Source organism: Podarcis tiliguerta (assembly GCF_965153285.1).
Source record: "Podarcis tiliguerta genome assembly, chromosome: 7".
Lineage (NCBI taxonomy): Eukaryota > Metazoa > Chordata > Lepidosauria > Squamata > Lacertidae > Podarcis > Podarcis tiliguerta.
In genome coordinates, this window is record NC_139540.1 from 42274410 (window position 1) to 42297130 (window position 22721).

The 22721-nt window shown below is 41.8% G+C and overlaps 1 long non-coding RNA gene across 1 annotated transcript in view; it reads left to right on the forward strand.

The window, feature by feature from the left end:
* The first annotated feature begins 631 nt into the window (after nt 1-631).
* Nucleotides 632-22721, forward strand: part of LOC310682668 — a 42243-nt gene continuing 20153 nt past the window's right edge. Inside the window, exon 1 of the long non-coding RNA XR_014514089.1 lies at nt 632-748. This is a non-coding gene — a long non-coding RNA (uncharacterized lncRNA). The remainder of the gene's footprint in view (nt 749-22721) is intronic.

Sequence of the window (22721 nt, forward strand, 5' to 3'; positions counted from 1 at the left end):
AGAGTGTTAACTTTAATTTATCATTCCAAAGGTGAGATTAAGCCTGTTTATTAAAGGATTACACAATATAAAAGCTTTTTTGTGGGATTGTAGGTTGCAAAAGGCCATTAGGATTGTGACTGTGTAGGTGGTCTACAATTATATGGTATTCAGACACGACTAGCTGTCGGAAGAAGAGCTGCTACAGCTGTCTGGCTCCTACCAGGAGCATAAAGCTGCAACAGCCAATACCTTAAAAATAAGCATGTTGTCCCAAATAGGCTTAACCATAATCACCTGTGGGAGACTATGGGATATGCAGTGCTTACATGAAATGGAATCCCATCATTGAGTACTCCAAGGGTTAAGAAGAAGATCCAATTGCTATAAAGTTTTTAAAACTTAAATGCCACTCTTTATACACTCACAACTGTATTAGCTTTATCAGCTACTCCAATAAAGAGGAAGTGGTTAGACAATTACATCCACATTTTAGAAGAACCTGACCAAGGTATACAACTTTTTTTAAAAAACAACAACAACACCTCTTTCTTTCTTTCTTTCTTTCTTTCTTTCTTTCTTTCTTTCTCCTCTTCACTTTGTGTTTCCATGAAAAGCAGGATGTGCATTATAAGAGGCATCAGCTATTCTATCTTCTCTTTCTGTTGGCAACTGAATATTAGAGTGGAGCAATTGTCACTTTTTGGAGGAGCCCAGGGTAACCGAACCATCTGCTTCTAATGGCTAGACACAATGGGATCCCTAAAATGTGAGCAGACTATTAATAAACTTATAAGAATAAGTTAATGAAGTGTAAAAACTTACTAATGGCAAAATGATAGAGATCTTTTGCTACAGAAGCATAAAAACGGGGGAGGGGTGCACTCAGTCTATTGGCTTCAAGCCTAATTATGTGAGAAAACTTTCAATTACGTGAGAATTATGTGAGAAAAGTTCAGGAAATTTGGCTTCAGCATGCAGGAATCTTTTATGCCATATAATATATATGCAAATCATACATCTGTAAACATACATGTATGAGATGCACGTATGATGTAGCATCCATTACACTGTGCTTGTGGCACAGGAAAAGGGACAAGCCCCCTGCCCTACAGATTCCCTCAGTTGCCAAATGCATGAGGTAGTTCCAGATTATATAGCATTTAAGAGCAAATGTACCTTCACACTCTCTGCATACTGGGGTCATTCCGGAAGTGATGGAGATGGTGTATCACCAAGAGACAAATGACAAGAGAATATATTTCCTTTGTTCAGTGAAGTGGTAAAATTACTTGGATAATACTGAACAGGGCCAAAGTTCTGTTGGGAAAATCTCTGTATTTAAAAGGACTAGAAACCACTACCATAATTCACCAGAGGTGCTAAGTTGTTAAACTTCAAAACTTTATTTGAAGTGCCCATAAAACAATGCATGCTTCTAGCTTCCTATAAAATGGCACAAACTGGACAATCTTTGTAAGAATAAAATTATTTAAAAGGGCACAGAAATAACACTTTGTATTGTGGCTGTTTCAAAGTTCCGCCCTGAGGTAAGTAAGTACATAGCAAAGTCATTTCCCTGCCTTCTGTCACATGAATGCACTTAGGCAAGGATTATGATCCAGGTCTCCAACAAAACGCAGACATGAGTTACAGTTCTAATGTACAGTCAATCATTCATACAGCAGAGCGCTGCAATGCAATCACCTTTCACCATTAAGAAAAACAATTGCAAAGTGATCAGTTAGCATAAAAAAAAAAATGACTTATGTCACCTATTTTTTAAAGAATCATGCTATTGTTCTCCCAATTTAGTTGCTTTAGTTGTTCAATCTATGGTTTTTTTGTGATTTTCTTCTGTGCTATAAAACTTGACATCCTACAGCTCCTAGTAAACAAAAAGGCCCCTAGCAAACATAAAATGAATGAACTGTTTAAATAAATGTTCAAATCTGGGGGAATGAAACTGGATATGGTTTGTCATCAGGCTCCAAATGGATTTCAGAATGGGAACATTACAAAAGTTTAGCTAGTAGCACTAATGCTTTAATGAAACACACACACAACCAATACGAATACCGTAATTTCAATTTCCCTGTGGCTGGTTTTTTGTTTTTTTTAATCTTGCCTATAGTAACTTCCATGTTTGCAATAATTCAAAATTCTAGCATGTCCTCATTCAGTGTGATAGATTGGTTTTGCCATCATCCAAATGCAATGAGACAGGAAAACATCACCATTGTACTTTGCTTAATCTTGGGTTTGCGAGACCTATAACTCAGACCTTCTGGCCCCACTTTTGTCCCAGTAGGGAAGGGAGAAGCTTTTTCCACCTAAGGATTGCATTCTTTTCTGGGCAACTTTCGGGGTGGGGGGCACGTGTTGGGCAGGGCCAGAGACAAAAGCGGGCAGAGCAACAAATGTAAATTTTACATTTGTACAGTAGGTAGAGGTGTATTATTAAGAATGATGTGCGAGAGGTGGGGATGCTTAATTTTGGTGTTGCACAAGGTGTTACTGAAATTTGAGACCCCAAGGTCCACCGTAGCAGTAGTCTACTTTATACACAGCCTCATACCTCTCTACACTCCATCTAGACAAACAAGAGCCACTCTCAGATTTCAAGGACCCATTCCATCAAGACAAAAGCAGGGCCAGGGATAGGTGTGGCCCAGGGAGAGTTTCAAAGGCCAGATGCAGAGGCCTGGAGGGCCACATATAAGGTTTCCCATCCCTGTAGTAATTGTTTAATTATTTCCTGGTGCTGTGCACACATGCAGTCGTGCGCTAGTAGAACACTCATAAGTTGATGCCTGTGCTTACACTGGTACTGCTTGCAGAGTTGACTCTACTTTTCTCCTTGGCAAGTCATAAATTCCAGGAAAAGATGCAGTACTATTTCCTTTGTGAGCAGGGGCTGCCGAAAGCTGCTATTGTGGATGCTTATCATCCAGAAAATAGGAATGTGCAATAATGAAGTCATACATTCTCCTTTTAGATTTACGAAGCTAACATCACACACAATCACCACTCTTCTTTTTCTAAATAAAATGACGGAGAGGTCTGTTTGTACTTGCATAGAACTTCCCAGATCCATTCCCCATCATTTTTAAGAACTGGAGACAGCTGTGAATTGACAGAATTCACCTTCTATTATAAGTAATTCAATATGTCTCTAATGTTTTACGTACGGCAGCATATCTTCAGTACTTCTCATTGAGGTGACACATCTCCTGGTGACGAAAAGCAGGGAGGCAAAAGCGCAGAGACTTGGCTGAACTTCACATATCAGCTTCTCTGAAAACATCAGTTCAAAGATGCTTCATTAAGTGAGTTAATTCATATAACATTAATTCACTTGTCGATATAGCCTAGCTAAGGAGTATTATTCTTTCTGAAGCTGCCTCCAAAGAATCTGCCTGACTTTGACGTTTTAGATGGTGGCAGGTGGGACATTTTCAATAATGTACATTGTTCAAAAGTACTTTCTAATGTCAGTGCATGTGTCTATTCAAACTGAGGATAAGGTGGCCTCCACATCAACTGGACATTTTTACAGTGCTTACGGTGAAGTAGTTTTGTAAATTGCCTAGGCCAGGTCTATAGGCTGGTTCAGTCTTCATGGACACTTGTGGACCTGCAAGGTCCAGCATGGGCAAAAGCACCTTATATGTATGGTTGGATTATCGAAACCAGAAATCCCAAAAGTGCAACGTAATACATAAGTAAACTCCAAAATCAAATGTCCAATCTCTAGCCTCAGAATATATGGCAATAGATTAATTTTAAATAAGTTGTTTTGACCGCAGTAAATGCAATAAAAGCAAGTGAACATAATTAATTTTGGAAGGTGGGAAGAAAATTTATTATTATTATTATTATTATTATTATTATTATTATTATTATTATTTATATTGTTTGTACCCCACCCATCAGGCTGGGTTTCCCCAGCCACTCTGGGTGGCTTCCAGCAAAATCTAAAAAATAATAAAATGTCAGACATTAAAAACTTCCCTGAACAAGTCATTTCTCATTGTCTGTGATACGAATTGTTTTCCCCCTGCATTCCCCTCCCCACTCAGAAATTAAATATGCAATTAGTAGCTGTCATTAACACCATAAATACAGAGGACTGACATGATTATACTGCAGTAATGTCTGTAATTTTGTTCAATAGACCTTCCTCTCTCTTTTTGAAGTGAAGGAACTGTGTTCACCATGTGATTCCCTTAATAAAGGATTTATGGGGAGGTGGCTTAGCTGCAAATTATGAAAAACCTACACCTGCAGCATTAGCATGCCAGCTATCTATCCTCCTGGCAAAGAGAAGTGGGTGCAAGCTCAGAGAACTTTCACTCACATTACTCTTGAAACACAGATCGGTTCTGTAAAATGCTCCATATTTGCCATTGTCCTGACAGAGGCATTGGTTGTTTTTTCTCTACAGCCCTCCTAGGTCTTTTGGCACATAAGCTGCATGTGGCTGTGCCAGTTGCTAAGCCTCCGGCGTGGTGCTTTTGTGCTTTGCTTTGCTCTCTGTGTGTATGTGTGTGTGACTAGCCACGCTACTTAGCATTACAAAACGAATGCCTTTTGTGCCAAAGTTGAAGGAAGAGATATGCAGGATTCAGGCAATGTGATGCACATTTGAAAATGGATTTCTGGAGCAAAAGCCTTGCAACGATGCTCAGCCCTGCCCCTTTCGCAGACACCTGCCCCCGCCAACAAAAGCCTCTATTACTACCTTCATTGTGCCGGTAATAAAGAACTCAAGCAACCATACCCTTCAGGGCTGGACTTCTCATCACTTCTCTTGAACTCAGCCTTAGCATTCAGCCATGGCATGTGAAGTTAATTACTCTGGGCACTGGGGCTCTAAACAGAAGAATGACCCTATTTGCAGCTCCATGTAATGTGTGCCATGCTACAGTGAACTCTTTCACTGCCTACACATTGCACACTCAGTGACTCTGAATGGAGCAATAATTCTGGCACTCTAGAGGAAACCTTGACTGTCATCTAATTTTCACAGGGACACTTGTCTTCCCGGGTATCCATTCAATAGATGCTGCTGACACCACTCCATATTCAGTCACTGTCACCCTTCCAGCTCAAAAAGCATCAGCATTAAGAGGTTGCGACTTTCAAGAAATGCATTCTCCCAGCAGCTTGCAAGCATGACTCGGCAACTGCAGCCCCCAGTGCAGCAGGCTAGAGTCAGGAAATCTTTGACAACTCGCTGGTGCTTGAGCACAACAATCCAGAGTCTGTCAAGACTTTCCTAGAGAGTCACCATTCTGACAAATCAGCACAGCATGCTACATGCACAACCAATTCCTCCTTGGTGCTATAAGTTGTGTGGAATGGAAGCTGTCCCTCCATATGGCGAGACATACATCTGGAGCAACCTTCATGCAGAGAAGCTACCACACACAGAAGAAGTCAATCGTGGTGTCCACCTCTTTTGCTTTTCTCCCAGCAATTGAGATTCTTCGTGGTTTTAGCAGTTTATCTCCTATGTTTTCTTCCTCACCATGGAACTCTGAAGGTTTGTTTCAAGTAAAAGAATGGTAAAGGTAAAGGACCCCTGGACAGTTAAGTCCAGACAAAAGCGACTATGGGGTTGCGGCGCTCATCTCGCTTTCAGACTGAGGTAGCCGGCGTTTGTTTGCAGACAGTTTTCCAGATCACGTGGCCAGAATGACTAAACCACTTCTAGCACAACAGAACACCGTGATGGAAACCAGAGTGCACGGAAATGCCGTTTACCTTCCAGCCACAGTGATACCTATTTATCTACTTGCACTGGTGTGCTTTCAAACTGCTAGGTTGGCAGAAGCTGGGACAGAGCAATGGAGCTCACCCTGCCACAGGGATTCAAACCATCAACCTTCCAGTCGGCAAACCCAAGAGGCTCAGTGGTTTAGACCACAGCGCCACCCACGTCCCTACATTTCAAGTAACACATGCTTATTTGAATAAGGTGGAATAGGACAGCTGTACTAGTTCTTAGCCAGTTAAGGGGTGTTTTGCACACTGTAGCCATATGTATGAACACCATGTGACCCCCAAATTAGAAATGTCTATGGATGGCCACCTCATGATGTATTTTAATTGATTGTCTGATTTTATGTTAATGTGTTATACATTTGATGTTAGCCGCTCTGAGCCTGGCTTCAGCTGGGGAGGGCGGGATATAAATAAAATTTATTATTATTATTATTATTATTACTGAAAAAACTCTGATGTTGGGTAAGATTGAGGGCACAAGGAGAAGGGGACGGCAGAGGACAAGATGGTTGGACAGTGTTCTCCAAGCTACCAACATGAGTTTGACCAAACTGCGGGAGGCAGTAGAAGACAGGAGTGCCTGGCGTGCTCTCTTCCATGGGGTCACAAATACTCGGACACAACTAATCAACTAAACAACAATGGATGTTTAAGCTAGGCCTCCATTGCTCAATATTCAGTCCATTGGATTACTATGGTTTATTGTACCACCTTCAACAGTGCAACTGTGCTAAAAGAGTGGCACTTGCAGCCCTGAACAACTTAGGACCAGGTTACCTCAGGAGAAACACTCTTAATAGTGGTAGATGCTCCTTAGATTCATAGCATGTCTACAAAAATCAGGACATTCGGTCTGGTGGCACCTGCCTTTTGGACTGCATTCCCACTGAACATCCAGCAGGCACCAATGCTATTTGCATTCAGGCACCTGTTTAAAACTCAACTGTTCAGACAGCTGATCCACCTATGTATGGTGTATTGAGTTGATTTAGTGATTTGTGATGTATTTTATATTAGTTTTGTCATGGTTTTGTTTTATTTTTTGTTCATGATGATCTTGCACAATTTACAGCCATGATACCCTACCCCCCTTTAACGCTGGTCTTAATTAAAATTAAATAAATAATGAGTTTAGGGAATAAAATTTTCATCCAGTTAATTCGATCTCAGTGAAGGTTGTTGTTGAGTGAGACATGAGACAATCTTTTCAAAACAAAACCTCTTTTAATCAATGATTCTAGGAGTTGAACAAACTAATGCAGTTTGAAAGCAAGCAAGTTTTTTCCTTTATAACCTTGAGAATTGTCCCCATATATTCCTGTTAAGTATTCACAAGTATACATAATCCTGCCAAGATTCACTGTGTGTGTGTGTGTGTGCAGCACACACACACACACACACACATGCATAGCATTTTTCTGAAGCTTTCACAGCTCTGAAAAGTAACTGTCAATTTCTCTGAAAAACACCATCACAGAGAAAGCCCTACATTTTTTTGAAAGCTCTCAGAGCTACTTGTTTCCCTACACACTCTTTAAGCAAAAAATTGTGAGGCTCAAAACAAACAACCATGAAGGTGACTCTTGTAGAAAAGTCCAGTAGGTGAGATCTGCAATATTTTGGCTTGAAAGGACAGTTTAATGCAATAAACTTTCATCTCACCCAGACTAAACACCAAATTTACCTGATACCATTGGCTAAGCTCCTGGCATGTTTATGCATAGTGAAATTTAGTAAATATGAAACATGGGATTAGGGGCTATAGATACTATTTAGCATTTCAGAAAGGGAAAAAAAAACCTTCAAGACTTGCAAGCAAAAGTGCCATTGGTTATTTCACTGCCCCACCTAATAATAATAATAATAATAATAATAATAATAATAATAATAATAATAATTTATTTATACCCCGCCCATCTGGCTGGGTTTCCTCAGCCACTTCCAACAAAATATTTAAAATATGATAAAACATCAGACATTAAAAACTTCCCTAAACAGGGCTGCCTTCAGATGTCTTCTAAAAGTCAGATAGTTGTTCATTTCCTTGACATCTGGTGGGAAGCCGTTCCACAGGGTGGGCACCACAACCGAGAAGGCCCTCTGCCAGGTTCCCTGTAACCTCACTTCTCGCAGTGAGGGAACCACCAGAAGGCCCTTGGAGCTGGATAATGGGGGTGGAGATGCTCCTTCAGGTATACTGGGTCGAGACTGTTTAGGGCTTTAAAAGTCAGTACCAACACTTTGAATTGTGCTCGGAAATGTACTGGGAGCCAATGTAGGTCTTTCAAGACTGGTGTTATGTGGTCTTGGCGGCTGCTCCCATTCACCAGTCTAGCTGCTGCATTGTGGATTAGTTGTAGTTTCTTGGTCACCTTCAAAGGTACCCCATGTAGAGCACATTGCCGTAGTCCAAGCAGGAGATAACCAGAGCATGAACCACTCTTGTGAGACAGTCTGCGGACAGGGAGGGTCTCAGCTTGCGTACCAGATGGAGCCTCCATGGCAACTGACCTGTGCCTCCATGGACAGCTGTGAGTCCAAAATGACTCCCAGGCTGTGCACCTGGTCCTTCAGGGGCACAGTTACCCCATTCAGGACCAGGGAGTCGTCCACACCCACCCGCCACGTCCCCCCAAAACAGTACTTCTGTCTTGTCAGGATTCAACCTCAGTCTGTTTGTTGCCATCCATCCTCCAACTGCCTCCGGACACTCACAGAGGACCTTCACTGCCTTCACTGGTTCCTATTTAAAAGATAAGTAGAGCTGGGTATCATCCACATACTGGTGAACACCTAGCCCACCCCCCACCCCGATTATCTCTCCCAGCGGCTTCATATAGATGTTAGAAAGCATGGGGGAGAGGACGGAACCCTGAGGTACCCCACTGTATAACAGTGCCCCCAGCTCCCAGCTCCTCTAGACGGTCCAGAAGGATGTCATGGTTGATGTTATCAAAGGCTACTGAGAGCAGAACTAGGAAACTGCTTTCAGCTTTGTCCGTAGCCCACCGGAGATCATTGACCAGTGCGACCAAGGCAGTTTCAGTCCCATGATGAGGCCTGAATCCCAATTGCAAGGGATCCAAATGGTCCGCATCCTCCAGGCATACTTGGAGTTCTTCAGCAACCACCCACTTAATCACCTTGCCTAAGAATGGAAGATTTGAGACTGGGCGATAGTTGGCCATATTGGCCTGGTCTAAAGATGGATTTTTTAAAAAAAAAAGCGGTTTAATAACCACCTCTTTCAGTGGGTCTGGGAAGGCTCCCTCACAGAGGGAAGCATTCACCACCCCACAGAGCGCATCGCCCAGACCTTCCTGGCTTGCTTGTATTAGCCAGGATGGGCAAGGATCAAGGAGAGAGGTGGATGGTTTCACTCGTCCAAGCAGCCTGTCCACATCCTTGGAGGCAACAGACTGCAATTGATTCCATGCAACTCAACTTTCTATTTTGCTGCCAAGGAGTGTGGTGGAGTCTCCTTCTTTGGAGGTCTTTAAGCAGAGGCTTGACAACCATATGTCAGGAGTGCTCTGATGGTGTTTCCTGCTTGGCAGGGGGTTGGACTCGATGGCCCTTGTGGTCTCTTCCAACTCTATGATTCTATGATTCTTCTATGATTCTATGAACTAGACAGGACTCTGGCACTCTCCCGCCCCAGTCCTGCTCCCATGGTGGAGTCTACCTCCTTCTGAATCTGAGCAACTTTATCTGCAAAAAAACTTTGCAAAATCATTGCAGGAGATCTTGGGGTCTTTACCAGGCCCCGATGGCAAAGGTGGTTCCATTAAATTGCGAACCACCTGAAAGAGTCTCCTGCAGATGCAATAGAGGTGGTGAAGAAAGTCCTCTTCACCGTTGCTATCGCCAATTGGTAGGCTCAATGTTGAGCTCTAACCTGTGTCTGATAAGCTCAGACCACTGAGTAGGAGAGCTGAAAACAATGCCAATATATTTTACATCTGAAAACCAATCTGGTTTCAGATAGAACATGGATGGAAGAGTCCAAAAAGCCCAGGACACAAATTTTCATGGCCCTCTAGTGGCTATGGTGGCTCATTTACCTGAGGTAATGTATTTAGCATTAACTCTGGAAGTATATACAGTGGTACCTTGGTTTTCGAACATAATCCATTCTAGAAGACTGTTCGAGTTCTGAAACATTTGAAAACCTAAAGCTCAATAGCCCAACAGCTAGGCCTCAGGATCTTGCACTCAGTGGAAGCCGTGTGGCATGTTCAACTTCCGAGGCATGTTTGAAAACTGAAGCATTTACTTCTGGGTTTACGGTGTTCGAAAACTGTGTTCTCCCAATGTCTAAAATTTGGTGGTATATCGCTTGGCCAGATGCAGTGCAATTTTGGGTCATGAGACCCTTGGAATAACCTTCCAAGGGATGCCAACCTAAATCCACCCCTATTAGTTTTTGCCATATGGTCAAAACATGACTCTTTTGGAGGGTCTTTGCAGATTGGGCAACCTGATTGTTGGAGGCTTCACTTTCCTTATCTCTCTCTCTCTTTCCATGTATACTGTTTCTATTGGATTTTTAACTTTGGTTTGATTAGGTTTTGCACTTTCTTTTCAGTTGATCATTTTTCTGAAATTTTATATTTATTTTACATTTTTATTTGTTGCCTTAGATTTCTTTGTTGAAAAGTTAAATCACATTTAAGTAAATAAGTAATAAATGGATAAAAATATAGTTATTTCACTAGATGTGTTAGGGGGAATGTATCACGTTCTTCCAAGTACTGCATCTTCAGTGTCCAAAGAATGTGATATTCTCAAATGGATCCTGTTATGCATAAAACAAAGGTGCATAGATTACACACACAAAGAGATGAAATAGAAAGACTCTTAGTGATTATTACTAAGAGAAAAACCCTTCATTTCCCCAACAGGGGACCATTTTTGGTGAATTTCACGTTGTGTTTATTCATAAAGGTCTTCCGGTTGTCTACCATTGGTGGCACTTGCAGCTGAGCCAATCCAGGGCTGATGTTGCCTTGTAAAAGTTCCATCCATGCCTTTAGCAAGCTGGTGAAGGTATAAAGGGTTGAAAAGTGAGCTGCAGAGGGATCAAAAGGGAAAACTTTTCAAATTATAAATGATCTGCAGTTCTGAGGTGTTCATTATTCTGAGATTCTACTCTAGCTCAATTGATGTCAATGGAGCCCCATAAATCTAAATTGTGGGCGGCCTATGTGGAGTGCAATGGCACTCATTTAAATTAACTTTGACACCTCATATTGGAGTTTACATGGTAGAACTCAATTTTTCCTCATTAAATCAAATCTAATAAAATGTGTTTTCTCCACTACAATAAATCAAATCATTTGCTTTAGCCATTTCATGCTTTTAATAATCCTATTATTAATATGTCGCTATTTGGAAAATACAAATGTGTTCAGGACATTTACATCAATTATTTTACCTTCTCACTGATCAGCAAAATTTTGAGTGAATGTCATCCCAGGGGATATAATTATATAGCAAATCATTCCCGGCACATTCATATGAAGTATTTGAAAACTGCTCAATAACCTGTGAAATTTAATTCAACTTATTTCACGGTTTACATGACAAGCTCACTGGATCTTTAAATCTGCAAAAGTTTGAGACAAGCCAGGAAGGTCAGCTTTTAAAGAAAACAGAGTTCCCACTGGAAGCTTCAATACCAATTAGTGAAAATCAAAGTTCCCCCTATTCACTATCGTTGCTGCAGATACAGTAAATTGGTAGTGGGCCAATTCTGACAATGACCCCTACCATGCACCTTGGGCCTCATTTCAGTTGCCTTCACACTGCTTGGCAACATCCCAGCTCTTTACCCCACAGAAGAGAAAATTTACTCAACACAAGAAATGCCCAGCACAGTTCTCCTACTATGCACAGTCAAAGCGACATGAGAGGAGAAGAAGAAGAGGAGGAGGAGGAGGAGGAGGAGGAGGAGGAGTTTGGACTTGATATTCTGCCTTTCACTCCCCTTAAGGAGTCTCAACGCGGCTAACGTTCTCCTTTCCCTTCCTCCCCCACGACAAACCCTCTGTGAGGTGAGTGAGGCTGAGAGACTTCAGAGAAGTGTGACTGGCCCAAGGTCACCCAGCAGCTGCATGTGGAGGAGTGGAGACACGAACCCAGTTCACCAGATTACGAGACTACCGCTCTTAACCACTACACCACGCTGGCCAACCAGAGAAATGAGGGTGGAGCTTCTCAAGGGAAGAGGCAGAGATTCCATTTTTAACAGAAGAACATAAAAATAGCTTACTGCATTAGGGCAGCAGCCATCTAGTCCAACATCCTGTTCTCACAGCAGAGGCGGTTTTAGGGTAGCGCAACAGGTGTAGTCCCACTGGGTGCTGTGCTGCAGGTGGTGCCAAAACAATGCTGCAGAATGGAGCAAGAGGCAGAGAGGGGCACCAAATTATCATTGTACAGAGCACTGCTGAAATTTGAGAGCTCAAAAATCCACCACAGGATTCAAAAGTGGAAATTGCAGGTATAGTGGGTAAGGAAGGAAAAAGAGATAAAGAAGCATATGAAAATAAGGCCAATGCCCCCAAAACAAAATGATAAACTGCCTTCAAGGTTAGGCCCATAATAGTATTCTGATTGCATTATAGTAGTCTGGTTGGAAGGTTAGCAGAGCATGCACCAGAGTAGCCACACACATCTTTCCTAGGAAGTGGTATGGCTAGCAACTTGGGCAAAGTTTATAAAATGTGCTTCTGACCAAACCTGAGCATGCAAGAGGAGGGCTTGGATCCAGACACACACACAGAAAATGAACCTGTTCTTTCTGCGGGAGAATGGCACTCGTATCATACCACTGGCCCTTTGCTATGGACCAATCTAGATCACCCAGCAACTATAGCCTTCTTCAGCAGTTCTGTATGAATGGACAAAGGATCCATGTGTGATCCAATGTGTGAGACAAGCTCTGTACCCTCTGTGAGTGTGCTGGCCAAGTGCACTACACAGTCAACTCATGATCGCCATTTATTTGAAGGGGGCTTTCTTACACATGCAACTGATTTCCAACACCGGACATGTTAGAAAGATAGCTCATCTCATGTGTTCCTACTTGCCCAGAATTAGACAATGTGGTAGGGCACCATGCTCACCTAACCTCCAGTGGCGTGTTTGCTGATGCTTATTGGGAGGTACAGGTGATGGGGCAGGGTGGTGGCAAGGTTGATGTGGTGTAAATCCACTGGAGACAATCAAGCATTTACACCAATGTGTTTGCACCATGCTGACTCTCTACCATCTCTCTACCATCTCACCCCAAGCAGCACTGATGCAAGAAACTGGAGGTCCAGTGTGGGGTGGCATCCCACCACATCATTTGCCACTACACCTGCTGCTTTGCACATTCAGGCTGAATGCCTGAAGAGAGGGCTTATGAGTATGAGCTCAGTGTTCTAAGCATTGCTTTGTACTAGCTAGATTATGAATGTATCATTAAACTATGTATTCACTAAATATTGCACTGTGAAATACACTACTTTTTGATAGTTATTTGATTAAAAGGTAGTTCAACTAAATTTAGTAGCACAAAGGTTTAGCTGCATGAATAAGTAGCTCTGCAGATCTTTGTTAATTTGCCCACTTCAAGTTAATGAATCTTTCTGATTAGTAATTGAACAAATGCACTGAATTAAGAAAAGATACCGCAGCCCAAAGTGATATTCATTTTGACAATTTTAGCTTACATTTAATTATTTATTGTAATACTGTATGATCTACTAGCAAATGCACTGTAATATATTTTCTAAAAAATAATTAAGTCTCAGTAATACAGAACCCCTCAAAAGCACTTTTTAAAATATATGTGTGGAGAAGTGGGAAACGACAGGCTAGTTATGCTAATTATCAGGTGAACACATTAGCAATATTGTACTTCATTTATAACTACGCACATATACAGCCTGCCCTAGATATAGTAGTGGTGCCAGTTGCCTGTTTCTTTTCCATGTCCCTGTGTAATTTGGTAGAGTCCCTCTACCAAAAAGTAATGGGAGACTTCTGCTTAAAACCTCCCACAGCAACCCTTCTTCACATAAGTGATCTAATCATACAGATAAGTTAGCATGGAAGCCACAAACACATCCAACATCACGGCTTTCCTTCTGTGAAAATGAAAAAGTCAACTTCCAGATTATTATTTTTTATGGGGAGGGAACCATGACCTTGCTGAGTTTGCGGGTCCATTGTTGCCTTGCTCACATGAGCAATTGTTTCAGTGCACATTAGCTCTGCTGTAACTAACTCAAGAGGAAGCCTGTGAATGGGATTCAATGTGGTGCACATGCTAGGTCCAAACAAGGAAAACCCAGAATGGCACTCAAAATACCATAGGATGACTTCCATACACCTAATGCGTATGGGCAGCAGTCGTCATCGTCATCTCCACCACTCATCCGGGGCAGTTCTTATATATTGCAGTTAAGAACAGTATCTCCTTCCCGGTGTCAGTGTCAGTTCCAGGTGCCTTGCTTTTGAAAAAGAATTGTTTCCCCAACACTCTGGTCTCCTGTCTGGTCTCCTGTCAGATCCAGGAACACGGCAAGTACAATGCCCATGCTAAGAGGACAACGCAGCTCTTGCCACACACAAACTAGCTAGCTAGATAAAGATGAACAAAAATTGGTTCTGGGAAATTTCCACCAAATCTCTCTTGAATGTATAGTAGCTTCAAAGCAACCCACACATTATTCTCTTCAGGAGCTGAATGCAAAGTTTCAGAGCAAGAGCATGAAAGCAAATACAAGGGAGGCAGCTGCAGGAAACGATTGCTCTGTGGTTGAATTAACAGTCCAGGTGGATATAATTAGACACATATCAAATCAATGTTGTGGCAGTTAAGCGCTTCGCTTCTTTAAGGCATGAGAGCTGTTTGAGACATAACAAATAAATTAAAAGGTTGGTGTGGATTTCTTTTTTTAAGGGGGGAAAAAGCAACACCTTAATAATGATTCATGCAATGGTAAACAAACACAGGGCACCAGGAAGCTGGGGAGACCTTGTGTCAGACAGTTGCTGGCTGATTGACATTCCAACCTAGAATGAGAAACACCAAAGGTAGAGGGGGTGGGGTGGGAACAGTTTTAGAAAAAGCAACAGGGTTATTGTATAGATATTTTAATAGAACATACGGTTGAACCATCTGACAAAAAGCTGCAATAAACACCAAAGGAACTGGGGAATAAACACTCTTTATTCAGAAACAAAAGTGGGATGTATACCAGCCGGCTAAGAAATTAGGTCTTGGAAAACTGGTATGTTATTGTAGGGACAACTTAAGCAAATGTAGAATTAAAATCAAGGCCTTCTTTAACTACTTGGTCACCAACTCTCCCCACCCCACAACCGCAGAGGAAACACTTGTATAGATCAAGACAAATTAATACAGCTTTCCTTCAGTGCCCTTTCTGCTTTTGCCTTAAGCAAGCTTTCCAATCTTTGTAGTCTCTGGGCTGCTCTCCTTCCTTGGTCACGAGCCTTTATCCATGCCCATGTATAAAGCCAAACAGTGTCATGTGGCACCTTAAAAAAGTAACAGTTATATTGTGGCATACGTTTTTGTGGACTATGGTCCATTTTATCCAATCTTTTATCCTCAGATGGCAGGTATGAGAGTGCCCCAAGATTCTTCCTCTATGTGTGCATTAAAAAGAAGAAGAAGAAGAAGAAGAAGAAGAAGAAGAAGAAGAAGAAGAAGAAGAAGAAGAATTCTGATCTGTTTCTGGCTCTGATTCACTCTGTGTCTTCCCTAGGGATGGTGGGGAATCCAATTCAGCTAACATTAAAACAACCCTGTCTAACTTGCATCTCCCCAAAAATATTCAAACTTCGAAATTTGCACTTCTCTGAATTTTGTAGTGCAGCTCTTCATCCAAGAAATGTGTGCAAATGTGCATATGCTAGGGGAAAGTGTGAATAAAAGTGAAAATATTAATGCAAATAACACAGAGAAATGAATCATATTAAGGAATACTCTTTTGAAGAAAATATGTATAATAGGCAAAACAACATACAGTTAGGAGAAATTCAAATTAAAATGCTGATCAATTTTCCTGAAGACTTTTTTTTAAAAAAAAGCAAACTGAGGTAAAAGTGCAGAGAACTGAATTTAAGATGGAGAAAACGAGAAACTGGGAGAAACAAAAATGGACAGATCCACCCATCCCTAGCTCTCTCTTTGCTTTGATCTGTGCTCTGCCTTCTGAGCAGATCTGTAGAAAACAAAGCTCTGTATTCCCCAGCACTATAATGTGGAATCTAAAAAGGACTATGGCTTCCCACCCCCTTTTCGCAGAAGCAGATGAAATTTCCAGGCACAGGAGCCCATCCAGAGTAGATTAAACATGCCAAATTGTTGGCAGATATATCTAGGAGGCTTTATGTAGGGTGTTTTAAAAGTCTGGCTTTAAAAAAAAGAAGAAGAAGAAGAAGAAGAAAGGAAAAGTCTATAACTTTTTGATTTTCTGCCATGATTGGATGCAAGTTGCTGGCATGGCAATCTCTTCTGATGGGCTGAAGCCTCCCAAGTTTCAGAATGATAGCTGCAATGGTTTTTCTGCAAAAAGGAGGGGGAGAGGGGAATACAACAGGAATGATTAGCTGGTGATGGAATAAAATAATGTCTCCTCAGGGCAGACAGGGGTGTGGACAGTATTACTCCCCTCCCCCCCCCCAAAAAAAAACTCTGTTACCTGTAAGGGTCATTGTTGGAGACTAGGATTCTTTCCCCCACCCCAACAAATTTGAAGGGACCCATCCTCTTCTCCCTGGGATGGTGAGAACTTCTCCTCTCTCACCCGCTCTCTGTCACACACACACACACACACACACACACACACACACACACAGTAGTAGTAGATAAGCTTTCTTGAACTAGCCAAAGGCCATGACAAAACTATACAGACACTATCAAAGAAATATCTGTAAATCTATATATCTCTATATACAGAGAGAGAGAGAGAGAGAGAGAAAGGATCATTAGATGGAAGGGGGGCTAGAGGCAGAACCAATGCACACTCCTAGTTATCTGATACAGTGGTACCTCGGGTTACATACGCTTCAGCTTACAGACGCTTCAGGTTACAGACTTCGCTAACCCAGAAATAGTGCTTCAGGTTAAGAACTTTGCTTCAGGATGAGAACAGAAATTGTGCTCCAGCAGCGCGGCAGCAGTAGGAGGCCCCATTAGCTAAAGTGGTGCTTCAGGTTAAAAACAGTTTCAGATTAAGAACGGACCTCCGGAACGAATTAAGTACTTAACCTGAGGTACCACTGTATATGTATCTGGTTGGCCACTGTGGCATGATTCTTTCTCTGAGAAGAGGGATCTTGTGAACAGACAAGGGCACACCTCTTTTTATCTGGGGATACCTGAAGAGTCCAATATTAATTTATGTGGTCTTTTAAATTCAATTCTTGTCACTTCTATAGAAATTTGCAGGCATGTGAAGTTGATAGGATGATCCTCACCACCAGGAGAGTTATCTTATTTGCTATGATTTTTCTACTTTAGGGCAGAAGATTACAACAAAAATTATAATGGAACTTGCAGCTACCTTTATATGGCCAGAATAAGCACATGGCTGGAACAATGGGAGAATTAGCTGTGCTCCTTAATTTCAATTTTGCCCAGAACCAGTTTGAAGAAACCAATATTGAGCTGTAGAACCAGCAGAACAGTATTGGATTTCTCTTGTACCTGCGGGCATATACAAAATTTGTCTGTCTCATCACTACTTAACCTACAGCCATTTTCCTTCCAGGATTAAGAAGCCTGGCTTCCAAGCTGGTTTGAGGCCCAGAATTTCTTGTTTCAGAAATTAAGCTATCTATATGAGTTTCTTTCAGTGCTTTCTAAAATACTAGAAATCTTGTTTTTTTAAAAAAAGAAAGGGCTTTAAAAAAAAGTTTACTGTGTTTTTTTCTAGAAGACAAACACTCAGGGGTTTTTTGGGGGGGTGATTAAAAGCTGTCTTGCAGATCTTTATTCAGTGTTGCCATCTCTCAGTTTAAATATAGATGGTGGAATTTAAAGAGATACCATCGAGTATAAGTTAGAAGCATCTATGTATGACGGTGGTTAACTTTTATAGCACATAACTGTTTTCTACAACATAATGATAATTCTTTATTGGTTCCTTAATTTTTTAGGCGTTGTTGCTTGTAGCAGTTCTTTAAGGGGAGGTAAAATAGTTCAGGAATGTTTCAGCACTGAATCTTGGATGTGTGTCAGACTTCCAGCAATCACTTCTAAGTGTGATGAGGTGAAAGGTGGGAGGAGGTGGGGAAAGTAGAGAGATTTTTTCTGGCAGTTCCTGAGAGTGCTGGAGTGAAATCTGGAATATGTCATTAGCTGCTTCTTTAAAAATGTGCTGTATAAAACCCTCTCCTCAGCCTCACTACTTTTAAGAAGCTGATTTTGCCTTCCATTTTATTAAGGCATCTTGTCATGGCTTTCACTTTAGTAACCCAATCACTCCTGCCAGCATTTGCCAATGTTTTCGGCTTCAAATTTCACCAGCCCCCAACCTGCCTTCAAACATCTGAAGAGCACTAGGTTGGCAAAGGCTGATATATGGTGCGTAGAAATGTCAGAAAGTGAAGTTAGCAAAAACATAAATAGTCACAGGCTGGCACCAACCTTGTCATTGTTTCAGCACCAGACAAAGACATTTTGGATTTCCTGGGCATGTGAGCATCACCATTGATATGGTACTGTTAAATCTGCTTTTAATGTTGCTTGTGATTTTATTATTGTATTCTTCGCTTTGGCTGTAAATTGGTTTGGGCCTTTTTTTTTTAGTGGGAAGCAATGCATAATTTGAGCAAATCTAATTTAGAAACAAAATCTCTGAGAGGGGAAACATTAGACTTCAGTTTGTTTCCACGTGGATGGGGAGAGCCACCAGATCTCGTCTCTCTTGTGTCTTGTAAGCCACCATTGTCCCCTGTGGAATGACATGTCCAAATCCTTCTACCAGGGCTTTTTCGGCTGTGGCTCCAATCTGGTGGAACGTTCTGTCACAAGAGACTAGGGACTTGACATCTTTCTGCAGAGCCTGCAAGACAGAGCTGTTCCACCAGGCCTTTGGCCAGGGCACAGCCTGACTCCCTCCTTTGGCAATATTCACAGAACTCTAGCCCAATGGTTACCATCAATTTGATTTGAATTAATTTTATAATGAAATGATTTTAGAATGTTGTATTATTTTATTGTTGTTAGCCGCCCTGAGCCCGGCTTTGGCTGGGGAGGGCGGGATATAAAACGTTTTATTATTTATTATTATTACCAGTAAGAGGATGCATGATTTTATTCTAGAGGTTTACTCCTCCGTCCTCCTTCCCTAGACTGCTTGATCAGCCTCCTCCCAGTATGGCTCCACACTGCTTCCTCACTGCAGGGATATGCAGCTATTGGGAAGATCATTTTGTTGGTGGTGTCTTAAAGGCAACTTCAGCCTTCTGCTCCTTTGGCTGGAATGGTGCAGACAGTGTCATGTGAACCATATCAGTCACTGGCTAACTACACATCCAAACAATAAACACAATCCACTTGGGATGCTGTGCTTCTTCAAAGAGCAATTATCCTCATCTGAAAAAGCGATGCTGTAAAAATACCTTGATTTATTTTCCCTCTGAGACTTCCTTATCATCTTTGCTCCATTTCAGATATCTTTCTTTTTTTTTTCTTCAAATCCCCAGAAAGACAGTTCGGCATCTTATCTCAAAATCCAGCAAAATTCTTTGCACACTGTCTCCAGCTATGAGGATCCTGAGTTTCTAACATAGATACTGTTTTGTCTGATCCTTCTTGTGGCGAGATATGTCATCTTGATTTCCATGGCATTTCTGAGTGCAGCAAATCTCTTCATTTACAAACAAATACAGAGACAGACATCAGATGTATGTCACGTGAAGTGTAGATACTGAAATATTTTTATACAAACTTCAAGTTTTAGCTGTGCTTCAACAGTAGTAGGTCAGAAATAGGGATGGAGAAGAAATTTTACTAAGTTCACATTTAAAGGAAAATTTACCTAATTCTCACTATCTGAAACACTATGTGAACCAAATGCCATCCGTCAAAATTCACACTTCACAAATTTTGCAGTGCAGTTCTCCAGCCAAGTGATGCATACAACAATTCATGTACAGTGGTACCTCGGGTTAAGAACCTAATTCGTTCCAGAGGTCTGTTCTTAACCTGAAACTGTTCTTTATCTGACGTACCACTTTAGCTAATGGGGCCTCCTGCTGCCACCGCGCTGCTGTCATGCCGCTGCTGTGCAATTTCTGTTCTCATCCTGAAGCAAAGTTCTTAACCTGAGTTACTATTTCTGGGTTAGCGGAGTCTGTAACCTGAAGCGTCTGTAACCTGAAGTGTCTGTAAGCTGAGGTACCACTGTACTAAGTTAATGTCAATGCATATACAGTGGTGCCTCGCAAGACGAAATTAATTCGTTCCGCGAGTTTTTTCGTTGAGCGAGTTTTTTTGTCTTGTGAAGCACCACTGCAGTTAAACACTAACAACGGCGGGGAGGGGTGGGGAGAAGCAGGGCAGCTGCCGCAGCCGGTACCTCGGACTCACCCGCGCCTTGTGGCCACCGCGCGACGCGGCTGCTGGAGGGCGGCGGGGCTCAGGAGTGAGACTCCAGCTGCAGCGCTGGCTGCTGGCAGCAACGGCTCTCTCAGAGGAGCGCGCGAGGGCGGTGGGCAGCGGCGCAAGGCAGCTGGAAGGTCGGCCATCAGCCGGAAGGTTGGAGGGAGCCGGAGGAGTCGGCAGCCGGAAGGTGGGAGGGAGCCGGAGGAGCGGGGAAGCGAGCGTGCGTGCGTGCAGTGACCGTCGCCATGACAGGAGAGGCAGGGCCGTTTCATCTAGCGAAGCAAGCCCTTAGGAAAAACCGTCTTGCGAAGCACCTCAGAAAACGAAAAACCCTTTCGTCTAGCGAGTTTTTCGTCTTCCGAGGCATTCGTCTTGCGGGGTACCACTGTATTAGTGAAAATAATGCACAAAATACAAAAATATACAAAAATACATTATATTAGGGGAATTTTTTTTTATGTTAAGCAAAATTGCATTTGAAAATGTGTGTACTAGGAAAAATTTGCACTGATGAATTTTCATGCAGACTTTTAAAAAAAACACAAAATGGTGTAGGAATGCAGAAAACTGAATTTAAGATTAGAAAAAATAAGAAACTGAGAGAAACTGAAAATGAAATTTTTTTCCCATCCCTATTCAGAGTTCATCCTGGTTTTGTTAGCTAATGAATTTTAAATAATATATCTACAAATCTCTAACTAGATGACCAGATGAACATTTAAATCCACATTTAAAATCTACACAAAACCACTGGGAGTGATCATAATTTCAGAATAAAGTATCATTCATATGCTGATGACACTCGGCACTATGTTTTGTCTACTAAACATCTGGATGCTACTATCTTTGTTCTGATTCATTTTCTGTGATCTGGTGGGTGAGGATCAATGATTAAAAGTGAAAGTTCAGCTTGAAATATTCACACATAACATTCTTGAATCTGAAGAAATAGAGTTGATTTTCCATTATTATAACATGCACCTCTGCTTACACAGGGGGAAGAGCTTCATATGCAAAATGTCCCAGGTACAATCTCTTGCATCTCAGGCTAGGATGACATGGAGAAGCTGCTGCCACTCTATGTAGACAATAATGAAGTCTTGTGGACAAATACATCTGCTGAAGTAGATGGAGCAATGATTCCTATGTTCCCTATGGAACACTTTTCTATCCTGGTGTTTCCTCTTTTGCTCCACTTTTTTAAGTGAACATTTGATTTGGCTAGTGTAAGAACAGGAATAGTAGGCTTTCCAATGAGACAGCATGATTTGGCTGTGAAATGGGAATTTCACTTGTGAATATGAGAGTATTTGCATTAGGGCAATATTTGTCGTACAATACTAATTAAAATTGCAGTTGTTAACTGTAGTGAGTTAGGTTTTAGAATCCTATGCTGTGGTCCAGGATCCCTGCTCACAATTTGGGGGCCCTGTGTGCATGCATTCGTTGCCTGCCTCCTCCACTCAGATGTCAGTTACACAGCTATTGGGTTTGTGGGTGTAGGCACCAAACATATCAATGTGCAGGAAGTGTGGCTAGTGTTGAGAATTCAATTCCTTCCATGCTGCAGATGTGTGGGATTGTTACATGTCACATGTCTGTTTACATTCCAGCACTGATTATTGGAGTCTTGTGAACGGAAAGGTAGATACGCTTTTTCTGTTCTGTATAGCCATTGTTTTTTGCAGTTCTCTCTCCAAGGAAGAAAGACAGAGAGAGAAGCCATGTTTTCTTTGTTCTGCTATGTTTGATTTTGTGCACAATAAATTAGGCTTAGATGTTACTCCTTAAGGCTGAGCTTCTGCTAGTCATGTGCTCATGTCCTTGGATATGGGTCACATCAGCGTTACGGGAGACCAGAGTGATGAATCCCGGGCGACGCTGCATTGGGGAGGAGGCACTGGCCTCCGTTTTATCACCCAACAGCTAGTGGGTGTGATCCTAATTCTCCCCACTCTGGTCATGAACACTCCTAGCATCATGGTGTAGCTTGGGGAACACTTTTGCATCATCATCTGCTAAGGAGTAAATTGTTGCTTTCCAAGTACAGAATCTCCCTTGCTAGACAGTGGCATCAGTTTATTTCGTCAATCAGTAATCCATGTGTTTGACTGCTTCAATAACTGCATGTCATTTCTCAATGACTTTAAAGAGATCATTGTCCAGGCTATCTCTGATAACCAATTGTTTGGGAAATAACTGGGGTTCCATATTAAACAACAATCTGCAGGCTTCCTTTGAAACCTCAATTAAAGAGGAGTAATCACACACACACACAAAAGCAGCAGCAGCAACCCACCACCCTAAATATGATAAA